The following is an 11,718-nucleotide window of genomic DNA, read 5'->3' on the forward strand; positions in this document are numbered from 1 at the left end:
AGCAGAAGTGGCTGAGCATAGTAACTTTTAAAAAAAATTATAATTACCGTATTTTCCGGCGTATAAGATGACTTTTTAACCCCGAAAAATCAGGTTTAAAGTTGGGAGTTGTCTTATACGCCGGGTATGGTTGCCGCATATGGTGGGGGGGGGGCTAAAAAATGGCCCTATCCCCACCGTATGGGGCGACCACTACAAAAAAACACAAACCTTTAACTCACCTAGGGCCTGTTCCCGCCCTCTGTGCGCCTCCCGCAGCGTTTCCGGCGCAGGCAGTGTGACGCAAACTTCCTGCACCGGGGACAGAGATCGTCGAACCTCTCCCGGGCAGTTGAGCGTCTCATCAGAGATGCTCGTAGACGCTCGGCTGCCGGGAGAGCTTCGGGAACTTCCAGCGCCGCTCTAATTCTCCCAAAGTTCTCCCGGCAGCCTAGCGTCTCTGAGCCTCTCCGATGAGTGTACGTTGCACTGCCTGTGCCGGGAACAGTGCAGGGAGGGGGGGGGGGCTGCGGAGGCCGGGAACAGGCCTAGGTGAGTTAAAGTTTTTTTTTTCTTTTTTATTTAGCTGCGGTTAACCCCTGCCTGACCGTAGCGGTCAGGCAGGGGTTAACATTTTCCGGTGTATAAGGTGAACCCCTGACATGCCCAGTTGCCTTATACGCCGGAAAATACGGTATTTATTATTTATTCTTTTTATTTTTTATTATTTTTTCCTAATAAATAACAATTAGCTCAATTAAAAAAAGAGGATATTATATTATACTTGTTTTGCTACAACTCTATGGAAACATTAGGTTTCTAATTAGTTTTATAGTTGCATTAAAATTCCAACCCGATTCAATGGACGCAGTACCTTATTGTAGCCTGCGACAGGCACTGTTGCAGTATGTGGTACAATTTAGCCATTGTCGAAAAGGCTTTGCACAATCCCCATGTCACTTAATGGCTTAGTATAACAAATGAGAGATTTCTATGACCCATCTATTAGATGAATTGAAGGGGTATAAGTGTATAGAGACAACAGTATCTCTGGCTGGGAGTTCCACACCGCTCAAGGGAACTTGATGCTGCCAATGTGAAGAGACCACACATGTTATGTGGAGATAGACAATGAGGCAGCATCCTGTTCAGGTGGGGGACGTTCATTATTTCTGAAGCACCACATCTGTTCAACCAGAGATTCCGGATTAAGCAAATCGCCCCCTCTTTTGTTTGGCTAGGTGTAATATGAATGCTGTGCAATTGTTGACATGAGGAAGCATTAAAAAAAAAAAAATCTGCAAACCAAACAATGTAAATTAAATATGGGTTAATTTGTAGCAAAAAAAAGTGATTAAATGAATGCTATGGGAAAATGGTGGCACAAAGTAATTTCCGGCCTCAACAAGGTGATGGAGATAAACCGGTACTACGAAGGTGTGAAGTGCTGTAAAGTGGTAAGATTTACAGGTGGACGGGATCTGCATTGTGCTGAAAGTTATCAGCTCCATCTACAGTAGCAGATAGATGGTTTAAGAGGGGATTGTACAGGGGATTTTATAATGAGATACAAGATAAGGAATTAGCATAGGTAGAAATGGATACATTACAATGCAAAGACACAACAGGTAGAGATTAACACTAGATACATTTACATGGGAGATATGTTGGCTTGGTATCAGTATTTGGCTATGTTCACACAAAGGTTCAAGCTGTACATGGCTGGAAAAAAAATCATTAAAAAAGCAATTTTATTTTTTTTAAAATTGTGTTTTATTTTAACCATTTATGCTTTAAAATTGGGCTCAAAAGCCTATTTATAAACATAGCCCCAAACTGGTTTTACATTTAAGGTTTAAAACACCTTCAGTAGCTATTAGCCAAATGCCCATTTGGCCGACAATTTTTTTCTGACCCCCCCCCTTCCCATTTCCCATACACATGCATGATATATGTTTTCAGTGGGATAAGGAGGGGTAAGCCAGTATCTTACACTACTGGTGGTGGCTAATCTCCAAGGAAAACAAATGATCCAACGTTGATATTCTTACCTCTGATATAATCTGTTGAGGGAAAGTGTAGGGAGACTAACATCTAGCCAAAATGATGAAAATAACGTAGGGAGGCCTTTAGGTTAGTGTCTTGCAGTAACCAATTATGCTTTTTTGTTCTAATTTTTGTATATTTCGTTAAACACCCCTTCAAGGGATGAAATATCCAAAAATTAGAACAAGAAAATGGAATTGCTTACTGCAGCAAGTGGGAGATATAACTGACAGGCATCAGTTATTTAAGGTATGTGGCCACCTTTACCCAAGCATCATAAGGTGCTCAGTTGAGCTTGGAGTCGAGCACGCCGATGCTCGATTAAGCACTATTCTCGACCAAGCATACTCGCTCAACACTAGTCTCAATCATCTCCAACTCTATTTTTCTTTGCTATATGTTTTGCTTCCTATGACTCTCTTTGGCCACACTTTTGTATCTCTTCATTGCTAAGGTGTTTCTGTTTTTTATTTTCCCCAGTGTATATCCTGCTCTGTCCGTTGAACAGTTGAAAAGTTATTCATTTGGGTCTCCCGAATAAAGACTTAGCTCTCTAAGTGACCAAGGATGAATGTGTTATACATCCCTTAGCAATTTTTAACGAACAATGGCTAGCGATAAATGATTGGAAACAAGATTGTTTATCATTAACCTGAAATTGTTCATGATATTACACAGAAGGATAGTTTTTAGTTATAATCGTTACAACGATTGCTACTACGATCGTTTACTCAATCTGATCTCAGCAAAAGAATGAATGATGTGCCATTATACTGAACGATTAGTAAACGAATGCGGAATTACAGCCAACGAATGCGGAAATACAGCCAACGAATGGGGAATTACAGCTAACGAAGGTGGAATTACAACCAACGAAGGTGGAATTACAGCCAGCGAATGCGGAATTACAGCCAGCGAATGCGGAATTACAGCCAACGAATGCAGAATTACAGCTAAAGAATTTGGAATTACTGCCAACAAATCTGGAATTACAGCCAACAATTAACAATGATTTTAGGGTTAGATCTTAATCAACAATCAACGACATGATCGATTTTTCGATTGTTGCCTGCAAGTACACAGGACGATTATCGTTTAAATTCGAACGATATAACGATTTTCCGCATGATAATCAATCATCCCATGTAATAGGATCCATAGTCAGTAAAGTTTATTATGATACCTATTGTCATGGTCAATTTGTATCCCTTATTCCCCTGCTAAATTTGACTTACCTGTCCAGGTAAAATGAAATCGGAGAAGTGATTGGTTGCTTTTGGCAGTTTATACCAGTTTTACACTGATGAATACATTTTCAGTTTTTAAAAAAAAAAAATTTTAATCATGAATTGCGCTTTCCCCAACCTATTCTACCTTCCCCCAAACCCTAATACCTCACCTTTATTTTGCTTCTTTTTTTTTTTTTACATAATCCTAAATGAAATGACTATAAGGGGAAGCTCTGTGCAAGTTTTCGACTAAGCCAAAAAGATCCATTTAGTCAAATGACTATTTTCATACAAAGGAAATCATTCACATTTTCCCTCGTTTTAGAGAACTGTACATTAGGGGAATGCCTTTCCTTTGCCGTACGAGTGATCGCACTAGTCATTATGTTAATGCTAAAATATTTGTAATGCTCACGTTGGAAAATGGTTCACGCATTAAATCGCATTATTAGCGCGAGACCTCATATTTTACCATATTACAATATCAGGTTATCAGCCGCAATAATTATTGATATTATTCATCAATCACTTTAAAATATCATGTTACTATTTAAGGCATTATATAGTCCTATTTATTTTCGCATTGTTCAGGGTGCTTGCTTAACCTTGGAGCATTGTCTGCCTTAGCACCTTACAAGCTTGTTTTACAATGTAACCTCGGCACAAAAGTTATACAAGACTGCTTAACACGGCTCTGATTATTCATTGTGTGAGAACGTATGCGTCTGTCATTACAAACACAGAAGTCAGAAATAATACATACTTAAAGACATAATCTGATGTATGTGAAAAACACTTGGAAAATGCTCAAAATGGAGAAGAAAAGGCACTGGCAGATTTATTGGGAGGGCTAAGGGGGCTATCACCCCCTGGGACGACCATTGTTTATTATTAGTTTATTAAAGTTTATTAAAGGGGTACTCCGGAGATGCTTTTTTTTTTTTTTTTTAAATACATTGCTTTAATAAAGTTATATTACTTTGTGATATAATTAAAATAAATGAATATTTTTCTCTTTACCGAATAAGGGGCGACACAAGCCCCTTTGCTTCCAACAATGTTCATGTTGGGAACTGCAGGGCTGTCTAAGCCCTGTATTTCCAGGACTGCTGCTTTGATCAAGTGCTTTCGCAAAGAGCTGGTGATACAGGGCAAGACAGCGCTCAGTGATAGACCAGTCTCCACCGGGTACTGTGTAGAATTTAGAGTACAAGGGGGAACTGGATCCTCATCTGTATAGTGTTGTGCTTAGGCAGCCCTGCCGTTCCCAACATAAATGTTGGTGGCAGCAGAGGGGCCTGTGTTGCCCTTGTCGGTAAAGAGAAAACTATACATTTATTTTAATGAAGTTATATTACAAAGTAATCTAACTTTATTAAAGCAATCCATTCATTAAAAGTACCCCTATAACTTAGTATATTAGGCCATATTCACACAGTGTGAAACACCAGCCGTTCTGTGACCTGGTCGGATTACAGAACGGTATCACTGAAGATCATCCCGGCTTGTACCATCCGGATGATCTTTATTTCTGCTGAATTCGTATGTGGGTGCATTCGCATGCATGCAGGGACCTAGAAAGTAAACTGAAAGTGAGGGGTTACCACCTACAACCATACATAGGGCTGAATCCGTAGCAGAGAACCACAACAGAGAATATCACTTACAGTATAGAGAGTATTCAAACAGGAAAACTAAACACAAATAACAACACAAAGTTGACACATCTATTGTTTTCTCTACTCCTTACAGTCCACAATTTTCTCATATCCGTAATATCATATACAAATATATTTACATTTTCTTCCAAGATGCTACCTGTTAGAACATTCTAAAATCTGGGGGGAAAATTGTTGCTCAACGAGGTAAAACTTTGGGGAACATTTTGTCTCCTACTGCTCTCCTCTGAATCCTCTCCCCCTATTGCCTCCAATTAGTTGTACCCCAAAGGGTCATATAAGTGTGCACAACCTCTTTGCGGTTTGTGCAAATATATGACCACATCCACTACGATCATGTCATCCACTTCTAATCACAATTATACAATAAAAAGTTTTCTAAATTGTGGTAGCACATACATAGTTTACCTAGCGGGATGCAAATCATGCAATTTTCACTACGTGGGGAGTACTAAACGGGGGGCCAGGACAGGTATACAAGAACATATAAGAGATGGTTGCACCAATACCCTTACATTACGCAGGTCGCTATCTGGTCTAATAAAACACTTTGTGGATCATCATCATCATCATCATAAGTGATTTCTGTGATCTGAAAATCACTCTTATTGAAAGAGGTAATAGGCCAGGTAGAGGTGATTATTAGGGAAAACTGCTTTGTACCAGAGAAGCTTTCTGGATACTAAATTTGAGCACTTGGTATCCATCAGGTTTAAACTACAGGTTGGATTTCTTCTATCTGTATTGATTACATGTCACTGTGTCAAGTTTTTCTGAATAATATACCGTATTTTCCGGCGTATAAGACGACTTTTTACCCCTGAAAAATCTTCTTAGACGTCGGGGGTTGTCTTATATGCCAGGTATGGTTGCCCCATACGGTGGGGGAGCTCAAAAATTGCCCCATCCCCACTGTATGGGGCGACCACTATAAAAAAAAAAAAACAGCTAACTCACCTGGGGCCCGTTTCCGGCAGTACCCAAAGCCTCTGTCATTCTCCTGAACCTCTCCTGGCAGCCAAGCGTCTCCAATGAGACACTCGGCTGCTCGGGAGAGCTTTGTACGTCACACTGCCTGCGCCGGGAATGGTACAGGAGACGCGCGGAGGCCGGGAACGGGTCCCAGGTGAGTTAAAGAGGATGTACCATCAGGGACATCCTCTTTAGGGTACAAACACACACAGCAGATACGCAGCAGATACGCAGCAGATTTGATACTGTGTTCAGTTATTTAGATCTAATCTGCTGCGTATCTGCTGTGTGTGTTTGTACCCTTAATATGACCCACGGATAGAACAGCGCCGTCACGAGGAAGCCGGTGCCGCGGTCCGTTTTTCGAACCTCAGCCCCGTTCCTGTGTTCGGCGCCATTCTATCCTTGGGTACTGAGCCCGGGCCCAGGAATCCCCTAGCCCTCTATGACGCTGCTCCATTCTGATGGAGCCACGTCATAGAGGGAAGGGAGTTCCCTGTTACAAGTTTTTCTGAATAATATACTGTATTTTCCCGTGTATAAGGCAACTTTTTACCCCTGAAAAATCTTCTTAGAAGTCAGGGGTCGTCTTATAAGCCACTTCGCCGTGACAGCGCCGTTCTATCCGTGGGTCATATTAAAGAGGATGTACCTGATGGTACATCCTCTTTAACAGTTCTTAGCAGAACAGTTTTTTTAGCAGGGTTGCGGGCAGGCAGGGGGTAACATTTTCCGGCGTATAAGGCGAACCCCTGACAATCTTCAGTCAGTGGTTGTCTTATACGCCCAGTCGCCTTATTCGCCATATTACAGTATATAATATTGTGTCTCATTCATTATAACTACAATGTATTGCTACATGTGACATGGTCATGTGACTGACCCCCCAGGTGGGGTGTGCGGTCTAATTCCCATGGTGTTCTGCACCTAGCATATAAAAGAGTGTTCTTGAAATATTGCTACTGCCATGATTAAGGGTTTTTTCCCCAAAACGCGTCAGCGGTTTTTATTGTTTATCTTTGTTATTTTATTCTTATATGCTACAATAAAGACTTTGACATTTTACTTGGAACTGTGGAGCTACTTCTATTTTTTGGATTTATCCTAGGAACACTCACTTATAATACGTACAATACTCACAGTACCAACAATCGGCCCATGTGAAAGAAGACTGAGATGAGTAATAGAATTTGCAAAGAGATAAATTAAATTTCAATTTAAAATTTTGTTGCCATTAAACTTGATGGGAAAAATTTGCAACAAATTCTCTACTGGTACTCAACAGATACTGTCACATAATGGATTGAGCTGATGTTTCTAAAGTCAACAGGTACAATCTGCAATGAACCTGCCCTTTGTGGACTTTCGTTTTCCATTTTTTTTATTATAATTTTTTTTAAATGTTTCATTTGTTTTTTAAATTAAATACATGAACGCTGGATATTGAGAGAGAGAGCGAGAAAACAAAATGAGCATCCTCCTCATGATCCTAATCTCCAGATTTCAATAGTACTTTATGGTTAAATATACATTTTAATTTATTCAACTGAAATTAAAAATGATTCAATTACAAATTTCATTTTTTCTGGATCAACGCTACAGAGGTGAAGAAGTGAACAACAGAACATCACAGACTTCATTTATTTCACTTAATTGCCGTCAGGATATTTTCCATACATTGTACATGATACAAAACACCCGCTTGCGCCATGTGTTTCTAATGATATACAATCAGCAGACCTTTTTGACACGAATCGTTTTTCATCTCCTTTTCCATTAAATTTTAACATGGATCACATTTCAAAACCATAATTGTTCACCCTGTGAATCCTTTTAAAAAGCTGTGCCTTCCAGGAGCTGCCGGAACTTCGAATGGCTTGTCCCCTGTGGATTATTCCAAGCAGTCGGTTTCTTCTGGGTGGTCAACATGCCCATTAGGGACAGGTGCCTGGGTTGCAATAGTTTTAAAGATTTACCTTCTGTTTGCACAAAAGACCACTTCCTCCACATCAACGCCACCTGGCTGTCTGCTTTGGCCCGTGTGGATAAGGTGGGGAGGGCAGTAAAGCAAAAATTCACAACAATGTTGTATTAAAAAAATTTATAAAATAAAAATAAAATCTAAATATTTTTGTATCTTTTTGTATTTTAAATATTTAAAAAAACAAATTAAAAATTCTAGATTGATTCTTTGCAGTACAGAATGTCCCCGGATAGTTTTCTGTGTGTTCCCATCTCACTGTCGTCTCCTTCGGCCCGGCATTGTTTTTGAGAAGCGATCATTTCATTAGGAGAGCTTGTAAACTTTTAATGCAAGGATGAATTCTGCGTCTAGGAGAAAAACAATTTGTGTGACAGACTATCCCTCATAATCCCTCTCCTCAGACTTATTCCGACAAAAGACTCTTAATACAGAAGATGTTTTGTGGGAGGGGAAACATTTTCTAAACAAGAAGTTTCTCTGTTTCAGTCCAGGTAACAAAACAGCTCGAGGAATTTCGGCCGGGCCTTGTTAGAACTGGCCTATAGGTTTTAGGACCACCTGCTGGTTAAGCCATTGGTCAATAGATTAACTGCTGCTATAACTAAGTGGCAAGAAAAGCAAGTTATGTGGCAGAACAAACAGAATCAAGCTACCCTTAACACATGGCAATTCAGGCACTGATAAGTCCACTTCCACTGTAAAACAATCAGGACTGATGACTTTTTTTTTCCTTCCCTGTGCCTCTTCTCCAGTGTACAGCCACATTAATCCTTGCATTATCAGGGATGAATGGCTGGATTAAGGAAAGCAAAATTGACATTTGATTCCTTGCAAGTCTAAAAAATCTTCATAATGCACGGATTAATACAATCTATAAGGACAGAGCTAGAATAGAATATATAAACATAGATAGATAAATAGATAGATAGTAGATAGATAATTTTTTATGTGTAGTGTATAGGGTCAACATACTCAGTGGTATTGTATAGAACTTGACAATCCCTGTCTCCAATGGGAGTCACAACATAAATTCCATACTAAGCTATCATTATGTTTCTAGGGGCATGGGAGTAAACCCATAGAAACACAGGGAGAACAAACAAACTTCATGCTGATGTAGCCTTAGGTCACATTTCTAACAACCCCAAGACTGCAAGGCAACTGTGCCAAACAGATAGATATAAAATAAATAAACGGATAGGTATAAAATAGATGGAGAGATAGATGGATAGACAGATAGATGAGATATATATATATATACATATATATATATATATATATATATATATATATATAGATGATAGATAGATAGAAGATAGATAAATAGATAGATAGATAGATAGATAGAAGATAGGTAGATAGATAGTGGTGAAAAATGAAGTAACAACTGATTGTTTTCCACGGAACGATTGTCGGCCGTATTTGGCCGATATCGGCCGTTACGGCCGATAGTCGCCCCGTGGGATAGAAGGCAGCGATCAGCTGACATCGTTCATGTCGGCTGATCGTTGCGTCGTTTGTCTTTCAAACATGTTGAAAGACAAACGACTTATACAGCAACGATCTGCTGCCGTCGCTCCATGGAACAGGAGCGGTGGCAGCAGACCTCTGCTGTATGCTATGGGCTGCCCAGATGATTTAGCGGTCACCCGGGCCGCCTCTTCCCCCCCCCCCCCCCGCGGGCCCCCCCAGACTCACCCGCTTGCTACCGCTGTGTGAAATAGCGGCGGCAGCGAGCGGGGAACAAGGAGCAAACAAGCGCTGATAGCTCTCGTTTGCTCCTCCAGTCGGCCCATGGAATAGGGCCTTAACTTCTACTTTGTTTATGCGTCTGGATTGGCACCCTGGTTGGCCACATGCAGTGTGGATGGTTATCCAGTGCTGGCTTCCTCTATCTGTAAATAGATAATAATATAACAATAACTCTAAACAGGAGCGTTAATTCAGTAAACCTAGAATAGGCATCAGAACCCACCTACAGCAGAGGTAAATATTGTATCAGTACATTCATGTGCAGAAGTGGGCAGATTTCCTTGTTCAACGCTAAGTACATCAATTTTTTTCCCAATGTTTTACAAATGTAAAACAATCATAAAAATCTATTCAATTGATTAGAAACTATATAGGCCATGCTTACAATTATCCTTGGTCCTTTTCTAGCGGTTACCTCTACTGCTGCACTGTTTAGCATTGATCGACCAAGAATTTCCCATTTGGGAGAGCACAGCTATTACATAGAAACATAGAAGATTGTCATTAGAAAAAGACCACCGGGTCCATCTAGTCTGCCTTTATAGTATTTCCTTTCTTATTATCTTAGGATAGATATATGTTCATCTCAGGCATGTTTACATTCACTTACTGAAGCTCTACCACATTTCCGATTGACTCTTCTTGTTCTTGTGTTATTTATCAAAATTACTTCCCCCCTTTACCTTCTTTCCTCCAGATCTAGAACCTTAAAGTGGTTGTTCGCGGAGATCGCAGGGTCCAACAGCTGTACTCCGACGATCTCTGTATCTCCACCGATCTCTGTGTCATGGCTACAGCACGTGACCTGTGGCTCTATTTATCGATATGGAGCTGCTGGAGAGAGCCGAGCAATCCAGAAGACTGCTTACTCAGCTCTTTCTGGCGGCTCCATAGGATTGAATATAGCCGCTGGAAAGAGCCAAGTAAGCCGGAAGAGTGCTTACTTGGCTCTCTCCGGCAGATCAATAGGAATGAATAGAGCTGCAGGTCGCGTGCCGTACCTGTGGCTCTGTTCATAACAGAGAAGCTGGAAGCCAGATATAGAGATCTGTGTGTGTGTGTCGAGGGGGGGGGGGGATACAGAGGTCGGACCCCCCATGATCTCTTACTTTCCCTCTATCCTGTGGATAGGGGAAAAGTTTATTTTTCTTGCACAACCTCTTTAAATCATTTCTAGGGTTTTATGCTTTTTGATGACGTTAGAACGGATGGGGAAATCACCCCCAAAAAATCTTTCTAATGTTCCAGTGCTTCTGGGGCTTTTGGGAGGGTATATGTATATATGGGTGTACACTGTAAGAATATATACATATGTGTAGGTAGAGTTGCATGTGCCAGTATCATCCTAATGTTAGCAGAATAATAAGCATTTTTCTTGGTTGCCGCTGAGTTGCTGTGACATGTTTGCTTTTATAGTGATCAGTTGATTCAGTTCTTTAAAACCTTTGACACGGTCTTGATATTATCTGTTTGTACAAAATAGTGAAGACTTTAAGTGGATTTGAGAGGGAACTCGAGAGGTTGATATAAGGGTATATAGCTTCACAATGGATCTGGCACTTAGTGAGATGTTTTGGAATGCTGTTATGTACCCTAGCTACTGGTAGGACCAGCTGCCATGACACACACAGAGTGGCCTCTATTCTTACTGTATCCCAGGACGTATAGTCTGCTGTGTGCAGACAATTAGCATCCAGGAAGACAATATAGGCAACCAGCGCAGCTTCTAGAGAAATTAGGCAACTAAAATGATTATTAAAATTTAAAAAAGGGGGTACTACACACTCTGACCTTTTAGATGCAGAAGAACAATAAGATCATGTGATGTATGTAATCCATAAGTCAACTGAAATAGATAATCCAAGCATTCAAATGTAACTGTTATATAAATATATATATATATTTATTTATTTATTTTTGCAGAAATCAGTAGTATAAGTGATTTTGAGAAACTCTATAATAGGTTTTATTAGGCAAAAAAGCCTCTTTCCATACTCAAAAAGCAATTTCCCAGCCTCCCCGCCCCCCACACTTCTTATCTGTGCATTATCAGGCAAATCCGTCTTCATTACAGAGA

Source organism: Dendropsophus ebraccatus, chromosome 15 (assembly GCF_027789765.1).
Source record: "Dendropsophus ebraccatus isolate aDenEbr1 chromosome 15, aDenEbr1.pat, whole genome shotgun sequence".
NCBI classification, from domain to species: Eukaryota; Metazoa; Chordata; class Amphibia; order Anura; family Hylidae; genus Dendropsophus; species Dendropsophus ebraccatus.